This window comes from Manacus vitellinus, unplaced genomic scaffold (genome assembly GCF_001715985.3).
Source record: "Manacus vitellinus isolate BGI_N305 unplaced genomic scaffold, ASM171598v3 scaffold_7_pilon, whole genome shotgun sequence".
Lineage (NCBI taxonomy): Eukaryota > Metazoa > Chordata > Aves > Passeriformes > Pipridae > Manacus > Manacus vitellinus.
Window position 1 is genome coordinate 26,078,054 of NW_021940813.1, and position 19,106 is coordinate 26,097,159.

Below are 19,106 nucleotides of genomic sequence, written 5' to 3' on the forward strand. Positions count from 1 at the left end.
TTCAATAATACACTAGCAGGGCTTTTGAAAGCCTTGAACTCCACAGGATTTTCTGCCAAGGATTTTCTGTGAGTTTAGCACAGTTTGAAGTATATGGTTTCCAGCAGTCACAACCTCCACAAACTGTGTCAGACAGGCTTCTGGGAGGCTTCTCATGTGGCTCTACAGCATGTGTGACTTGTGGGATGCCTGTCCCCAGGCCTGGTGCAGAAGGGCTGAGTCCCCTAACACTATCCAGCTGGAGAAGGCTCTCTTCTGTTCACTACCCAGCCTTGCTGACCATGAGACCTGCTGTCTTTGCTTAAGCAAAAGCTGCTCAGTTTTTCCATTTAGAAAAGGCGAAAGTAGGACTTTTTTCCTCTTCAGTTTCAGTGGTTTGAGGTAAAGTCACGAGTAGGACAATTCTGTAGGTTTTGATAACACATCATTATTTTCTAAGAAAATAGTAAGGTTGTTGGAAGCACCTGTTAATGTTCTCATACCAGTGACCCGTATTTTTACACAAATACAGAACTGCTCTATAGCTACAAAAATGTAACAGTAGGTTGTGATTTATAGCAGCAAAAATGTTAGAAACACCCCAGTAATGTTCTTGGTTGCTAACTGGTCATTTGCTGCAACTACTTTCCTTGCAGACATATGCTTATAGCACCAAGTTAGGGGTTAGATCTCTAAAACAGATAAAAGAGCCCAGATGGTTGAGTGGTACACAACAGCTACCAATATTGTTGTTTATCTGTGGAGGACATCTTTGAAATACAGGCCAAATCATGAATTAATTTTGCTGAGGGATCTTTAACTGTCAAGCTAAGCTGTAGTGGATAGTTACAGGGAACATAAAATTAATTTCAAAAATTATTAAGTAGTTTAGAAAAGGCTGCCCCTGCAGAAGAAGATGAAGAGTTGAAGTAAAACAGGAGTTTATTCATACGAGCTCTTCTTGGAAAGTTTAACCTTTAAATATACCTGGCCTGAAGGTATCTGAAAAACTAGCTCAGTGGGCTTAGGTCATACTTATTCCTTCCACTAAACTGGACTAAACAAAGGCAAGTTTGTGAGGGTCATTACTGACTTGCTTCCAGTGCTTCTTCAACAGCGCTTTGCTGTCCAGTGGACACTAACAGAGCTGGTAAATCTTATTTGAGGTCCTCCTGCTCTGTCTAGTTATAATAATTCACTAACTAAATTTCTTTCTAGGCATAAAGCTCTTGATAAAGATTTGCCCTACCCATACCCATTTTTTTTTATTTTATTTTTTTAATTTATATACAGTGTACCAAGTTTGGCTGTGACTGATTTGCTTCTTCTCTACAACCTGGCAGAAGAAAATTTTTATGTGTTAACTTTCACCATGCTAGAAATGCCAGGGGAGCAATGCACAATCTGATAAAGTCCTCTTCAGGAAAATTGGGGATTTTCCATTTTTTGAAAATTCAAATCATCTCAAGTCAGGATGTCTTTTTAGAAGATATGCTCCAACCTTAATTGGGGTGCTCAGTCTAGGGTAAATGGGTGAAATTTAAGGGCCAGCAATATATAAACAGTTTTTCTCAATAATCTCACAATCTCTTCAATTCTATGCATTTAAAATGAAGAATCTTGCAGTGTGCAGCCTGCAATATGGTAAGTATTCCTGGAACATGGGCAAGGCATTTATACCCAGTAAGTAACTCTACATCACTTGCAAAGTGAATTATTTCCCACTCTTCATAAAATACAGTATAATTGAGTGCAAGTGCAGATTAACAGGGTACAAGAACATGAATGGTTTCTCCAACGTTGTTTCAAAACCATTGTGCAGTGGCCGAGAAGTGCCTTCAAGCCATGTGGCTGAGATTTGTGCTCTGTGAGCCTTAACACCTCACTTTCTGCAGTCCAAAACTATAGCCCTGTGATGTCAGAGTGACTCTTCAATCCCTCTTCTGAATGAGTCTTTGAAGGAAAGACAAGACAGATCCTTAGAATCATGGTCTGAGGAAAAGCTTTACCATCAGAACTGTTAGGAATGCCTCTGCTTTGCCCAGAAGTTTGAAAACACAAAGATAAAAAGGCTAAAAAATATGAAAGAAAGTGTGAGGCAACAGTAACATTAGGTAAGAGAAGATAGGATGATGAGTGGTTTGAGAGTGGTTTATACCTCATTTGGCTTTCTACAAAAGTGTATATTACACAAGGAAAGATTACCATCCATTTTATTCTTTACCTTTACATCTCCACGTTGCACAGACATATGATGAACATCATTTTGGTGGGAAACACTTGGGAGCTGCATTGTGTCTGTCACAATATGTCAAGTCAAACATACGAGCTGAAAAAGTGCCTTGGTTTTGCTCAATTAGTACTGTTTGCTTTGTGGACCTCCTATTAGCAAGTATAAATTTGTACAGTTGTCACCATTTAAAAATCAATATTTGCCAAGGGTTATCACATCATCAAGCCTAGGACACTAAGTAGTTCCTTAAACTTTGAGCAGAAAATAATACTGCGATCTGGTAAATATTTAACACACGTATCATTTTATGGTAACCACTACTTTTGATACAGGTGTCCATTACCTCCTTCTAGCTAAACCTTCCATTAAATTACATTGCACTGAACTTAGACTTCACTTTAGCCAGATTGCAGTTAAAGGAACTAAGAAGAAGAATATAGTTAAACGGACTATAATGAATATCATGAAAATAATTGTAATGAATAATCACTTAGATTTTTTTGCTGTCCTCTCATCCCAAAGCGTTTAGTTCAGCATGGATTCTCTGTGGAAATACTGAATTTATGGTTAAAATATATCAAGGTAAAAGTAACTCAAAGCCCCTTTTGCCTTTGTATGTAATAGGAAATTTTCTGTTTGGCAAGGAGGGCTCCCTAGTAGCTAGCTACACTGTCCAGTTACTTGCAATCTAACCACCCTTCCTTTCATGTGTAAGTAACAGATGTTTAAGACATAAGAAATTAGATAGACTGTGATTACTGAGAAACAGCTTAATTTCAATTCATTACTTTATGTTCTCATTCACTTGTTCTGAAAATGACAGTAGTTAGTAGGGTTGTTGGTTTTTTTAATTGACACATTTTATGTTTAACAATCAACTTTAACTTAACCTATGCACACCTCTAATTTTGAAACACATCATTTGCAAGCTAATATGTCACTTTTTCATCGTAAATTGGAATTAATTTCCAAAATGGCTTCACTTTAATTACATGTACGTCTAGAACTTAGCCAGCTTGTTTTCATGTAGGCTACAGGAAGAGGTAAGGAGAAAGCAGGAAACAACAGTTTTGGGTTTTTACCTTTCCCAAAACCAAATCTATTCCCTCCCAGTTTTCTAAAAAAGAGGTATTTCAAATGAACTAGAGGGAGGGCTTGGCAGGGGAGAGATTAGGTTTGGGTTTTTCTAGTGGAAAGGAATAGGCATGATTAAGAAACTGTCTTGGATAGCTCATTAGCTTTCAAATATTGCATGTGTTTGGCTGATAAAGGTAATAATGTTCACACAAGTATTGTAAGGCATTTGACTTTGTACCTCACAAAATTTTGATTAAGAAAGTAAAACAATAATAAACTTAACATGGTGTATCTTGAATAGCTTAAAAAGTACGAGTTTTTCTTGTAATTGCAAACAGGGAATTCTCACAGAAATTATATTTTCTTAGTCAGGTCCTCAGGGATCAGTTTTTAATGCCATGCTGTGAAATGTTTGTATTGGTGCAGAGGAAAAGACTTAGACTAGGTGTTTGAAAGAACTTTCTGAAATGTAGTACAGTTAACTGTTACAAAGAGCATACCTAGGAAAACTATGGTTTCTTAATGAAGATTTTTAAGAATTGATTACGTAATATGTTGGGTCTATATAGGTTCACTTGCATCTGATTTCTAGTAGGGATATGGTCTAGATGACTCTTTGCGATTCCTCCAGAACCGCATGATTTGAAGACAAAGTGATCACTGATAAAATTTGAGGGTGGTCAGGAAACTGTAGCAGGGATAAATAAAAAGAGGGTAGACTGCTGAGACAATGCCAGCTGAATCACTCTCCTAATAACTCACGTATAAGCAAGCAACTATAAGCTCTAACAAGTGTTAGAGCATAGTCACAACAACAGGGAAGTGGGGAGAGAAGGGGACAAGAAGGAGCATAAAACTCACCATCCTATAGCTGTATGTTAACACTGTATATCACAGAACCTCTGTCACCAGTTCTGATCTTCCCAGTCCAGAGAAAAGTCATCAGAAATGCTTTATAATTTGCCTTTGCAATAACTGACCCCAACAAATTATACCTTTACAGTTAATAAGTCAGGCAACGTTTGCAGGGACAAGAATTATTTTTTTATGTCTAACTCATATCATTGGAAAAAACCCATATGAGCTGTTAGGTACACAAACCCTAAATCTCCTCTTTTTTCCTCAACTGTATCAATCTGTCTTGTAAAAAATACTACTGGGCCTTATGAAGTGTGGGGTTTTTTATACCCTCTGGCCATTATAACTATAACTATAACAACCCCACTGCAGTCATAAATTGAAACAAGCTATGCTTTCTATCAGTGACAGGAATTAAGTCCCAAACAAAGTGCTAACACATGTAATAGACTCTCCATCAGAAAAAAACAAATTAATACAAGCTAGATATTTTTAATAAATTATGTATATCCAAGAGGAGCTGAGATTTGGAGGTAAACCAAAGAGTTTAACAGGCTTTTGGTCTTTGTTAAATGGGTGGTAAAAGAATGGATGAATCTAGTTATTCTATTTGGTTTCATGAACTATGAACTTAGAGCTTCACAATTTAATACCAGGAGCTGCATTAAAAAAAAAAAAAAAAAAAAAAAAAAAGTCGAGTAGAACAGCTCTAAACACACTCTTATTTCTAGTTTATTATTCTAAATTTGAGGCTGCTACATCTCTCACTTTTTATTCTATGTTCACCTTATAAAAAGCTCCACAGAATGAGAGTCAGGCCAGGCCAGCATAGACAGGCTTTTGAGCAATCTCCTCAAGCACCACAAATCTATGTTCAAAACTTACAGTTTATCACATGTTAAGCCTATCCAGATGGTAGGTGATACTCTGGTATTAACAATCCATGTCCATTTCCACTTCCTTCTCTATAGAAAATTGCCAGCAAGTCTCCCTCGTGGTCTTTTAAAAATAAAGGAATTCATATATATACAAGTGTACTCCACATATATTACAGTATCTTGGCTGAACTAAAAAACAAGCTCATAGTAATTTAGAATCTGAAATATGTAACAGAACGCAGCTTCAAATGATATGAAATTGTGCTATTTGCAAGTACTTTCCCTAACTGCCTATGGCAGTCCCAGGATCTTGAAAACGGGACTTGGAAAAAGACAAGTGGTTTATCTGCCTGCCTGTGAGAGCTGGAGTGACGGGGCTTTGTGTGGACAAATGCAGGACTCTTCTCTCCTCGTAGCAGCACAGGCGTTGCTACTGCTCCAGTTCACAGTGCTATGAGCTGCACACCCAGAACAAACACATCAAATTTATGGACTGGGGAACCTGGAGACATTTAGTATACATACCAGACACCAGAAATAAGGGTGGAGTTGCAGAACAGACTAAACTGGAAAGGAGATGTAGTTAGTTTTCCAGTGGTTATAACAAAACATGTAGCTAGAGAAATCCCAGCCTTGAAGGAACTAGGAAAACTGTGAGTTTACACCTTTAAAGATTATTTGCAGATCATAAGGGCTGCCTTTCAATTTTTCCAGAGGTTTCCCAGCTTTCAATAGGTCCCAGCAGTAAGCACCTCAGCTGTCTGCTTCCCTGTTGGATTGTTCCACTGCAAACACCTTTCCCTTCCCTGTCCTTCCCCTATGAACACCTGCATGCCTGTGGGGGCAAGGCCTGGGACCCCAGCCTTTGTCCCAGGAGAGGAAGACCAAGATGTGAGGCAACAGACATTCGCAATGCATTGCGCAGCTCTGCAGTTTAGATGGGGTGGAAATGATACAGTCTCAGAGCAGGAGCTGGCAGAGCTGTGTGAAACTGAGGTTTCAGTAACTCAGGAGTCTCCAGTCTTTTATCCTTCTTTGGCACTCTGTGAATGTGCATCGCTTAACAGCAAGACAAAACCTGAAGCCTTGTTTAACCCTTGGACATGTTACCAAAGTCTTGTCAAGCTACTTCCTTCCGAAAATCTTTTTTTTTTCCCCCCCCGTTTTAATTGCCTAATTCCACCCAGCAGTTTTCTCTTTTTCATTGTTACCATGAGTAAACCATTTGGGACTTAAAAGTCCTGCAGATATCTGACTCAACTGCATGTTATGTAGAACCTTGAAAACCTCTGGACTGTTTCAAGTCACCTCTTCCTCAGGTCTGTCTCCTCCTCTACAGCACAAGCAGTTGACCCTTGCTGGCATCAGCCTGAGCATTTAGAAGGAGGAACCATCCAAGATGCTCTGATAGGTAGCTTGGGGCAGCTCATTTGTGTCTAACTTGAGAAGGATAGGACAATTAAGTATCAGAATTAGGAGTATTCCCATCCTCTTTATTTAGCCAGAGAAAGAAGTAGATCCCTGTAGTGGGTTGACCCTGGTCAGATGCCAGGTGCCCACTAAAGCCACTTTCTCACTCCGCTCTGCAACTGGGCAGAGGAGAGAGAAAAAAAAAAATAGCTAAGGTTTCCTGAATTGAGATAAGAGCTGGGAGAGGTGACTTACTGATCACCATCACAGACAAAATAGACTTGAAGTGGGGATATTGCTTAAATTTATAACTAACAGAATCAGAGCAAAAGAGTGAGAAGCAAAATAATCTTAAAAACCCCTTCTTCCTTCCAAACTCCACCTCCTCCCCCCCAGCGGTGCATGGAGACGGGGAATGGGAGTTGCAGTCAGTTGTTTTTTCTGCCGCTGCTCAGAGAGAGGAGTCCTTCCCCTGCTCCTATGGGGTCCCTCACACCGGAGACAGTCCTTCACAAACCTCCCCAGCATGAGTCCATCCCATGGGCAATCGTTCTTCACAAACTGCTGTCCTGTGGGTCACTTCTCCATGGGGTGCAGTCCTTCACAAATGAGCTGTACCAATGTGGGTGCCCTACAGGGGCCACAAGTCCTACCCAGGAAAAGCCTACTCCAGTGTGGGCTCTTCTCTCCACAGGCTGCAGGTTCCTGGCAGGATCCTGCTCCATGTGCGCCTCCCACAGGGTCACAGGGTCCTTCAGATATCCATCTCCTCTAGCATGGGCTTCTCCATGGGCTGCAGGTGGGTCTCTGCACCCTGATGGTCCTCCATGGGCTGCAGGGGCACAGCTGCTCCACCATGGTCTGCACCACGGGCTGCAGGGCCTCAGCTCCAGCACCTGGAGCACCTCCTGCCCCTCCTTCTGCACTGACCTTGGTGTCTGCCTTGTTGTTCCCATGTTCTCACTCTGCTCTTCCCTGGCTGGAATTTTCATCTGTGCAACAACCTTCCATTCTTAAATATGTTAGCACAGAGGTATTACCGTTGCTCCTAATTGGCTTGGCCTTGGCCAGCGGCAGGAGGACCATCCTGGAACTGGTTGGCATTGGCTCCACCAGACAGGGGAAGCTTCTAGCAGCTTCTAATAGAAGCGCCACTGTAGACCCCCCACTACCAAAATCCAGCCACAGAAACCCACTACAATCCCCTAAGCTCAATTCCTTGCAGAATCTATTTCTCCTCACTGAAATATGGAAACTGAGGGAAGTTTGCAGTTCTGAAGGTGTGTATTAAGTCCCTGCCACTAAGCAGTATGATTATCCTGCCTACCTTCTTTCACAGTTCATACATCCCATACAAGTTCAGGCACCCATAAACATTAGTGGATATCATTCATTCATGGCTGGGCTTTGCAAACGAAGATTTGGGAAGGGCTCTACCCACGTTTGTTGCAAGCGCGTTGATCAGTGGATATAACAAGGGATTTTCTTGCGTAGCTAAGTGCCTTCACTGGTGCATTTTTCTCTCTGAGCTGAAAGCATGCCATGGCATTCAGAGATCATTACAGGGTGCAATGTGTTGTTACCCGATGCTAGCAAAACAGAGGTGCAGACTTTTGTAACACTGCCTCTTTTTTTTTTTTTGCACACACTCATCCTCTGTGGAGAATTTTCATTGCATCTGCTACTGGCAGTGTCTTGGTGTCTCTGTTATCTTTATGAGGTGCACAAAGTGCAGAAAGCATGTGAGTAGTCAGCAGCTTAAGTGGCATAGAAAGTTTTTCAGCTGCCTGTTGCTGGAAGCTCAGCAGCCTTCACAGGGTTAACCCATAAGTGGGCAGGGTTAACCCATAAGTGGGCTTCTGTCGTGTCTTGACACAAATCGGAACTTTGCCAAAGAGCATTAATTAAATTTCATGCTTTCCATCAGACTTATTACCCTACCAGCTCCCATACTGACATGGGCTATTATTATTGTTATTACTTTACAGTTAGTGTGTTGTTCCCTAACCACCATTAAATAAGACTGGAGAATGTTTCTGAGTTAATACCTTAAGACTAGGCTAAACTATACAAAGCACTGAGAATTATAGAAGAAACATTTATTTAGGGGTCAAAGTACTTTTGCTATGTTAAATTTTTTAGGGACATGCTTCTTCCCAGCTGTGTCTTAGTTTTTCTAGACTTGAGGAATGCCTTGATCTATCAGCATTTCAGAAAGGGGAGGTATATTTTTAGAGGAAAAGAAAATTAAATGATTACTACAAGAAAATGTGTGGTAAAATATTTCTGAAATGTTTAGAGGAAAACAAACTGTTGAAAATATGCAAATTTACCCAATTCTTGCCTTAGATGTATATGATTTTTTCAGTTGTTGTTTAAACATTATGTCATTAATTCAGTGCAGCTATGTGAACCTATTAGGATCTGCTACCATGGATTATTTAGCCTGATGACGGATCTCAGAGAGTAAGACTGTAAATAGGAGTGTACACTTGTTCAGACCTTTGCACTGCATCCTCAGACCTGTAAAAGCATCCTCATTGTAGGTAACAGAAGTTGCTGAGAGAGATCACAGCACTGTGCTGAGATCAAGTAAACATCATTCAAATCCCTGCTTCCCATACCGTGAAAGCATATCGGAACAAATATACCAAACTGTCCAGCATTTAGAGACTTTAGTAATATGGAGTGTTCATTAAAGACTGTCTGCTTTAGGACTCATAACCCTGTGCTACTTTCAAGCTCTGTGTGGACAACTGTCCTACTTTTCTTTTGTTGGGTTGTGCAAAAATCAACTTGCATTTTGCCTTGGGAAAGAGGCTGGATTTCTATTTGCTTAGCCCTAAGACTTGTGCAGAGAAAGCCAGTTTGTCATGTATCTGTCATGACATTATCTAGATAATTCCTTTTGATAAGCAGTATCATTTTTCTGGAGCAGTAGTGAAGAGGACTTTACCCTGGAGTGAATTGAGAGCAGCTGATATGGTTGGATAAATACTTAAATTATACCTGGTATCAGGTAGATGCTTTCCATATGAGAGACGATCTATGTTCTTTGATTGTAAAAAATGTCTCAGGTTACTTAAAAAATTATTCTCCAGATCTGATATTTTAAAGTTGTCTCTTTTTCCAAATCTGGTCATTAATACATTCAGAAAAAGAAGGTATTTGTGTTAAAATACAGCATTGTGCAGAGGAAGCTTAGAAACAAACTTGTTTCTTTCACAGCAGCTACACCACTATTTCTGAACTCTGTGGCTGGATTGATGTTTGGACCCCATCATGGCAAACACAAAAGCTTCAGTGGACTGCAAAAGCCAAACAGAGACATCGCATTCCAGAAGAAAAAAATTCAAGCTGTGGTTGCAACTCACAACTCCCTTCCTAATGAAGTATTCTGCCATTGTCAAACAATTGTGAAACAAAAATCCTACAAAATACAGGGCATCTAAGCCCAGGATTTCTCTGTTCCAGTATTAGCATTGCCGCCACTTGCTTGAACACTGGTAGCAGATTAACTTCCAAAAATGCCAGTATGGACAAAGCGGTAGAAAGCACTTATTGTTCAACTTGAATACATACCTCAAGGTGCCCTAAGAAAGCTAAATGAGTCTCCCTACTTTTCCTTCTGCTCTTGAACTCCCTGCCATAGCTTTACTCTTTCCTGCATCCACACTCACAGCCCCATATATGTGCAGAACAGGTGGCACATGAGACTGGAGGAGCACACCGTTGATACCTTCGGTGAGTTAGGGGGCTGGTGACATACCAAGGTGAGGGAGCAACAACAGCCCGCACACTTACCCATCACCTCTGACCCACGCGCAAATGCCACAGCTGTAAGAGCTTTTGTCAAAGGAGAATGAACAACTGGAGAAGCAGTCTTCCCAGCTCCTAGAGTGTTATTACACATCTTGTATTTTTTCTAAACTGCAGTTCCTGGAGGCAAACTACACAATCTGAAGATTTCACATGTCATTAAAATTACATGCATACAGACTCACACATACAAACATTCTCAGGTGTTATGTTAGTGGAGCAAAGCTTGAGAATATGGCCAAGAAAAAAAAAAAAAACACAACTCTCTGGACAAAGAAAAAGAAAAGAGTATTTTTTAATTATTTAAACATTGTGAGCCAGTCTCATAATTTCTCAGTATTTGAAGCTGGCAATAATTTATATTGCTAGGTACATGCCTTAACACAGGTAGGACTTGTCTGCTGGAGAATCTGAAGGCAATATCTTTTATGGTCACAAAGCAGCCTACCAAGTTGTGCTTTTACTCTCTCTCCCATTTCCTTACAGCTCTCTGATTCTTTTTTCCCGTGTCCTTTTCTTTCCTCAGTACTCCCCTCAGTCATCTACCCTACATCTCACAAAGAAGAGAGAGGCTTGTGAATTTGTTATACTTTGTATTGGAGCACGGGCAAATTCTGGAGGATCAGGCGAGCTTGTTTTCATCTTTTATGAGCAGCATCTCCCTCCCTCTGTGCTGCAGCCTGTGGTGACACTGACCTCTGGTGATCACGTAAGTAACACACTGAAGTGACAGAACTGCAATTTTGAAGTATGGTGGGGGTTTTTACCAGAGAAGTGTCTCCTCTTTGATGAGACTATATTTTTTAGTGTGTTTTGCACTATGAAAGACAGACACAGGTACACCTTCTGTGGGCTTGCTCCTACTCTGGTTTTATACATGGGAATTATCACAGTTCTTCTGTTACTCAAATAAGTTTTATACACTTCTCAAAATACTTATTGCGCATGATAGAGAAGTTTATCATCTGTCACACTGTTTCTTGAAGACTGACTTACATATTATCTTTCTCAGGAACTTTAATTACTAAAAAGTGCTGAATAAGGCTGTGGCCCATGCAGAAGTGACACCGTGCAGCCTCTTGAAGCATGCTTCCATCTCCGTGATTTCTCCTTGCATTCGCCAAACATGACATTAACTCCACTGAAGTGAACAGAAACCAGATCTCCACCCAGGCTATTTTTTGTCCATCTAGCCAAGAAAAGCAAATAAATCCAGGGCTAAGGCTGCAAGTTTTCAGTTGCTCATTTTAAATGTACTCTATTATATTGGAATGATCTCAGCACAGTGATGTTACAGAATTAAATATGTGCTGCAGTCCTTGGCAGAAGTGAGCACTGAGTTAATGAAAAGAGTTTCAGCTTGACATTCGTCTATTTTGTAACCTTAATTCCTCTCTAATTTATTCTTTGGAAATTTTAGAGCTCACTCCCATGCAGATAGAGTGCGAGAAAATATTATGTTGCTTATTAATCATTAGAGTAATGACACAGGTATTGGAAAGCACAATTTGAATGAACTTTAATTAAAAATTATGATACCTTCATTACGTAAGCAATGCTTTTCGAACATCATCCAATACTGCTGTAACCCAGTAGGTACAAACAGTCCTTGATCTTTAGGATAGCTTAAAATGCAAGGAAAAGAGGAAAGGATTAATTAAAAGCAAGCTATTTAAGTAAGTAAAAAATTGTTTTCTGTAAAAAAACAGATGGCAAGGTGTCAGGTTAGATGAAAGATACAGACAGCCAGATACTAATCCCCTTGTCTGTGTGTTTAACTTTTCTTCTGCTGATAGGTTTGCCTGAGTAGTATTAAAACATCTCATGAATCTGCTTTAAACACTACTTTACTGTAGCAGAATGAAAATGAATGCCTAACAGTCTGCTGTATGCTTTTAACAAACAGATTTCATTTATTCCTTTGAGCCAAAAAAAATTAGAAGGACCTAGGGGTCTCTGATCATTTGCCCAAAATTAACGATCAGTTATTGAATAATTAACTGTCATTGATATCTCATTTCTAAACAAATCAATGGACCCATTTAAGTGTTTGTGTAATGATAGTAGCGTAATCCTTCCTCGTACGAACTGCAAGTGAATAGACCAAAGAGAAAAAGCACATTCTCCACCCGAAGTAATTATGAGACCTACTTAAAAATCATTTGCTTCAGCAGAAATGTAAAGTATTTTTCTGCATAATTTACCTCCCAAATGTGTGCATTTGGCTTCCACATTAAGAAATGAACCCTGTGTGAGTGAAGGTAGTTCTCCAACATCTTGAAATGTGAGAGCATGGGTGTAGGTGATATTTGTAAAAGCGTGACAAGGTACCCACAGTCAGGGTGTCTGAAGGACCTGTGGAGCAGGGTATCCAGGGACCGTCCCACCAGTCAGGGACTCACGAGGGGCATTACACGACTCATGCAAACAGACTTGCAGAAGATGAGGTCAGGGAGGGAACATAAGAGGCAGGTCCGTGGGGTTCGTTAATCTCTTCCTCCCGACTGTGCGCTGCTTTCCTTCCCACCAGCCAGCACTGCTCTTCAAAGCAAGGCAAATAGAGTGTGGTAATCTAGAATTTAAATCGAAAGGACTCTCTCTCTTTTAAAATACTATAATGTGTTTGTAGTACATGAACAAAATTGCTGTCACCAAAGAAGATAGCTTTATAGATGGCTCCATCCCTGTATTTTTGAAAATATTCTGGAGTGTCAAATACAACACTTTACGTTGATTGTCTTAATAAACAGCAGTGGCATCTATGCGCTTCAGGAGGGTATAAAGGGGAGGGAAGTGCTGCTTATTTCAAGGCACAAGTAGAGAGGAGGATAAAACTATTCAAACCAGGAATTATTTTAAAATGTAATTCAGCTAACTTAGAACATTGTGGACTTACCCACTGCTAACTCTTCAGCAAGCAGGATAGTGAATGCTTGAAGCAGAATCATTTATTAGTATTATGAAGAGATGGCATTTTGAGTATTTAGTGGGAAATCTGTGAACATAACAAATGCCACAACTGGAAACAGAAATGTTTGCTTTGTTATTTTAATGAGTGTTTAAACAATAGCAGCAACAATGACTCAAAGCAGCAAAAATCCAAACTATGGGACTGAAAATCTTAGTGTACAGCTATATTTAAAATAATAATAATTATATGGGTAAATTAATCCCAACATCTAGTTATTTTTGCTGTCACTCGTTTGCTCCCACCTTTTGGCAACAAGCAGTTCTTCAGATTTGCTACTAGCTATTGCTGAAAGACCTCTATTCCCACTCTTCTGGAACAACAGTATCTGAACATTTCCCAAGAAGGCTGAGGCATATTCTCTGCCTTAGCTGTCCTAAACATTCCTCTGCCTTAGTTTTAATATGCCACCAAATTTTGCCTCAGTTTGTATTTGTGGGTTTTCTAAGAGAACAGGCAGAGTCAGTAAGGGATTAGAGGGAGCACAGATTTCCCTCCTGTCCAAGCACAGTGTTTGTGTTTTGTCTTGGTTTTGAAGAAGGTTTATGTTCTGGAACATGGCTGTCCTCTCCTATTCTGCTGAATTTACCAGCTGAAATGTGACAAGAGTGTATTTTAAAATGTTTGTGAGCTTCTTTTTCAGTGAAAAGTCTGTAGGTCTTTCCCAGCCTTCCCAAATGTGAATATATCTGAGACATATGCCAGCATATTGGATATTTTTATCTGTTGCAGAAATTAGATTAAAAGCAATATGCATTTATGTCTGAATGCACTTCTGAGTGTGGAGTAAGCTGTGGGAGTGGGGATGGTCCTTGTAAAAAACTAGAGAAGGGGAGGGCTGCTGGGGTTTAGTTTTAGCAGGTGACCTGCTGCTGCAGAGCTCCATTTGTGATCATTTGATATTGGGAAAATTCTGAATGAAAAAAAAAATCATATCTGAGTAACATGTTAATTTTAAAATTCAGTATTTCATTTCATAAGTAATTTCTAAACACATGCGATACAGACTTCAGTGTATTTACGCGTAGAAGGAATTTGTGTGATAAACATAGGATGAACATATACTGCCCTAGAGAGGGAGAGGGTCGAAGAGCTTAGCTTTGTCCAATCCCATTCACCATAGGTGCACAGACATCACAGCGTATTGCAGCAAGCTCCCGTCCCAACCACACAAATGCTCTCACACATCAAGCCACCGTGTACGTTCCTATCCTACCTGAAATGTTAGCAATTGAAAATGAGATGTCTGTTGAGCTGACATATTCACGATGTACGGAGCATGGAAAGAAATTAAAGATGCAAAAGCAGTGTTGAAACCCATTTTTTTCCTTTTCAGCTGTTTGAACAGCAAGCTGCTTCTTTCTTTCCTGTGAAACTACACTGATAATAAAAAGGAATTTTTAAAGAGAAGTGGTGAAGTTTCTTAGCTGAAAATGTTTATAAAATACATACTTATCTCAAAATGATAATGATGAGAACAGATAAGAAGCAATTACTATTTTCTTGAATATGCTGGCAGTGATCTTGTTCCATGATTGTATTTATTATTTTAGTTTCACAGTATGTGACAGAAACTGAATAATTTTTATTTTCTCTGCATCAAGGTTTTTGTGGTTGGCAGTCACAGTTACCTCCAAGTTCTGCTTTGAACTATACCAGGCAACATTTTCAATACCTCTTGCAATAAGAAGTATTATTTAGAGCATATTCAATTACAAAAGTGCTAGGTTTATAGCAATATTTATCGATCACCCAATAAAGGTATTTATTTGTCAGGCTAGTGTCTTAAATAAATAAATAAAGGTGGCATGGCCTTCTTTGACTTTTATAAATGATGTATGTGTGTGACAAGTATCAGCCTCAATAAAGCACATGATGAAAAATTTGTTTTCAGAGCCATGGTCTAGTTCTTTAATTTGAATAAAAACAAGCATAATTTAGAATTAAAAGGATACTTTACACTGAGATTTGCCTCCTCAGTTTGTTTTGCATTTAAGATTTTTCCCTATTCTTCTGTTCTTATTTTGTGTTCTTAGATTTTATACCAACGAAGGCTGGCAAAATTTTTTCTCTGCCTCAGAGTCTTTACATATATTTTATATACAAGTTATATATTATTGTAAGTGAAACAGCTGGTTTTGAAGCAATTCCCTTTGGAATATTTGCAGTTCAATAGTAATATCAGAGAGACCATAAAGTGAAACTCAGCAAAAACAAAAGGAAACCAGGCAAAATTTCAAAATTTAGAGACTTAGTAAGCTATGAATAAGCAGCAAGATTAATGGAAAATAGACTGTGTCCTTTAGTTTTAATTCTGGAAGATGCTATTAGTAACTTGTATAAAGGAAAGCCATAATTTCCAATATATTTTGAGTGTTACTTTTTTTTTTTAGTTAAAAGTATTTTTCTACTGCTTTCTCTTGACAGTTCAGGTTTTCTTAAGCAAACCTGAAATAGATACGTTGCAATCTGCCTGCATTCTAGCTTTTAAAAATAAAGGTAACTTGGTTTTGATTGTCATCTGATACTATCCTCTTTGGTGGGGTCGGTAAGAGATGCTGAATTAAAGCAAATTTATTCCAGAATTTTTTGAATTTAAACTCTAAGCATATGTTTACCTGAAATAACAACTCAAAATAATTTGTGGAGGGCAAAGAGCATTTTTTTTCTCCGGTTCAAGAATGATGGATGCTCTTATTCAGTTGACCAAGTTAACAAGCAATTTCAAGTTTAACAACCAAAGAAACGATAAGGGCTTTTTTTTTTTAGTTTTAAGTCTTCTGTTACTACTGTGATATATTTATAGGAAACACAACAGAGAATTAAATCAAAACACTGATTAAAAAGTGCATAATATTAATGTCAGAACAGTGTTTTTATCAGCTAATGATAAACTCAGAACACCTTCCTTAGTTTTATTAGGCTGATTGCAGCTAAAGGCAGTGCTAGACTTCTACACATTTAGGTAACACATTATTATAGTTTTCAGAATGATTACTTTTTGCAAGCAAAATTTATTTTGTTTATTCAAATCAGATAAATGTTACGGGTATTTTATTCATCATTTTTCTGCTTATGTATATTGACATTTTTCACCAGATTCTTCCAGCGCTCCAAGTTGGGATGTCAAAAACTGTGCTTGCAGAAATGAAAGTATCCTCATTATGCAAATTTAGGTTCCACTGATAGGCATGTTCTGTTTTATAAATTACATCCTCTTGTCAGAAGTCAAATTGTATTTGAATAACTTCATGGAAATTGTCACCAAGATTTTAAATTGTGTGCCTTGTATGCCATTGTTGATTTAGTCAGTGAGTAAAAAATGGACATATGTTGATTTTTAAATATGTGCATGATTTTTTTGTCATAAATGTTATTTAAATGAAACCTAGATGCATATGTAATTTTCCATGTATATTTTTGTAAATTTTTGCATTATATAAATAATCTTAATGTTTATATTTAATAAAATATGTTAAACAGTATTAGTTGCTGTATATTTTAGTCCTAACAAGTTTGTTTCCTATAAACATTCTTGAAAAAATTTCCTGTAGGGTAAAATAAATATACATGTTCCGATAAAAATATTAAAGCATAAAAGTTAAAATGAAAAGTGAACTTGAATTATGAAAATTGTTTTTATCTGCTATAAAAAGACTGCCTTTATTATTTACATTTTCTATGAAATTTACAAAAAACAAACACAAATATGTTTTACTCATATTGTTGAGAGTAGTGATACTCAAATATAAGTTCATTTCTTATTGTAAGCTAAACAATTTAATTAAAAATACATTTTAACTCATTACAAAGAATAAACTGAGTTAAGAAAAGAATATATTTGAATAATTTATAGACCAGAGATGCTCATTTTAATTTAAAAAATAATGTATTACATTCTTATTAAAAAAAAAATATTTCAATGAGATATAGGTTACCAGCAAAAAAAGGTCCTTTACAGAAGCTCATACTTCAGTTGATCTTAGTTTTCAGAATGACCATTATTGCAGCTGGAGTAATCTTTGATGTTAAGAAAAGTGGAAAAATCAAAGTGAAGTGGTAAATCTGTTCATTTTTCAAACATATTAATCTTGTCAAGTTAATACATAAAATCAATCTTTGCATTTTTTTTCAGAGCCTTTTATTCCCTTTTATCCAAAATATGAAAGCACTTAGGAGGATAAAGAAATGTGGATGACTTTGGAAAAATGATCTGAAAATATATTTTGTCTGTTGGTATTAAACAGTGACACAAGTAATGTGAAATGTGCATGGTCAAAACATGAATTACTTGTTCAACTATTGGAATTCATCGTATTTGTTCTGCTTATAATATGAATATACAGCAAATTTCTGGTACTGCTTTCTTAACAATTCAACTGAATTTCAAGCCCTGACAGTAACAAATACAAATTGCACCAGCCCAAAAAAATTGTTGGGGCTAATTTTAATATTAATGAATTCTTTACAACCTCAGTTCAGCAGTTTCGATTAAGCTTTAATTAGTAGCCAGAGGGGAATCCAAAACAAAAATAAGGAGTTGAATTGCTAATTAAGTTAGTTTGATGAGGTAGAGTTTTAGTAAAAGACTGGTTGTTGTTGGCTGTGCAGGTTCTGACAGGCTAAAAATACTAAAGATTATCATTATTGTAACTAACATCCTACATTACCACCAGATTTCTGCAAGGAGCAGACAGTTCATTAGAGTACAACACTTTTGTGTGTCAGTACGAGAATTAAAGTCTTGTTAATAAGATAGCAGTGCATGGGAACCATAGACCAAGACAAGAAAACGTGGTTTTAAATTTGACTGGTGATAAATTATCTAGTTATTTGATACTCTGGTATGCATCTGAATCTAATGTGCATTTATTTGTTAGGAACTGCTTGTCAGTCAATTCATTTCCCAAACGGAATTTTGTTTATTAGGCTACAGGGCTTAGTGATTTTTCTTTTGACGTGTCCATCACAGTCACATTTTGCTTAATTTGCATGCTTTAGATATATGATGTTCACCAAAAATTGTATTTAGTAGTGAATGTGTAGATGCGAGTAGTTGTGTTAGATGCTCTACCTCCAGAATCTACATGTCAAAGAAGGTAATATAAGAGAAATCTATCAACAAACTTAGCTGAAGAAGCATGCTGGAGTAAAATTATATAGCTATGTTTTTTCCCTAATGATCCCTTTTATAATGGGTTAAAATCTCAGCCAGCTTAAATCATTATCAAATGAATTTTTACACTGTCAAGTTAACTATTGCATTCAATTAAATTTTTTTGACATTGTAAGTGTGCTACCATAACTCCCAAAAGATTACTAACTATAACGACTAAAGCTCTGCAGTGATAGCAATTCGACCAAACTGCACATAAGAAATGTGTTAGATATCTCTGTAAGGATCGTATGGAATGTCATTTGATTTCACTATACTTTGATGTTTTCTATAATTTATATTTTGTCCTTTTGCTTAAGGTTTCAAAGCCTACAAACCCAATAATGAAGGGATAAGGGAAGACAGAAAAATAAATTATATTGTTTCTGTGGCATTAAATATAAGCCTGCTATCAGAGCTACATAGCACTAGCGAATTGTAATCAGGTACTTTGACTTAACACTGTTTTGTTTTATAATAAGAGTGGTTGCCATATGTTGGAAGTCCTATCTGTCTGTGTCTTAGGGGTTTCATACCTCTGTAACAAATCCAAAAACTCATTTTATAATACCTTAAATCTACCCATTGTAATGTAGCTCCACTAGTGTAAATCCACATCAAACTTTCCTCATGAATGTTGCTAGAAGATTGCTTATATTATCACTGAAAGCAAGGGGAAGCATTGAATTAGGATGCAGAAGATAGAGGAAAAATAACTTTCACCAAACC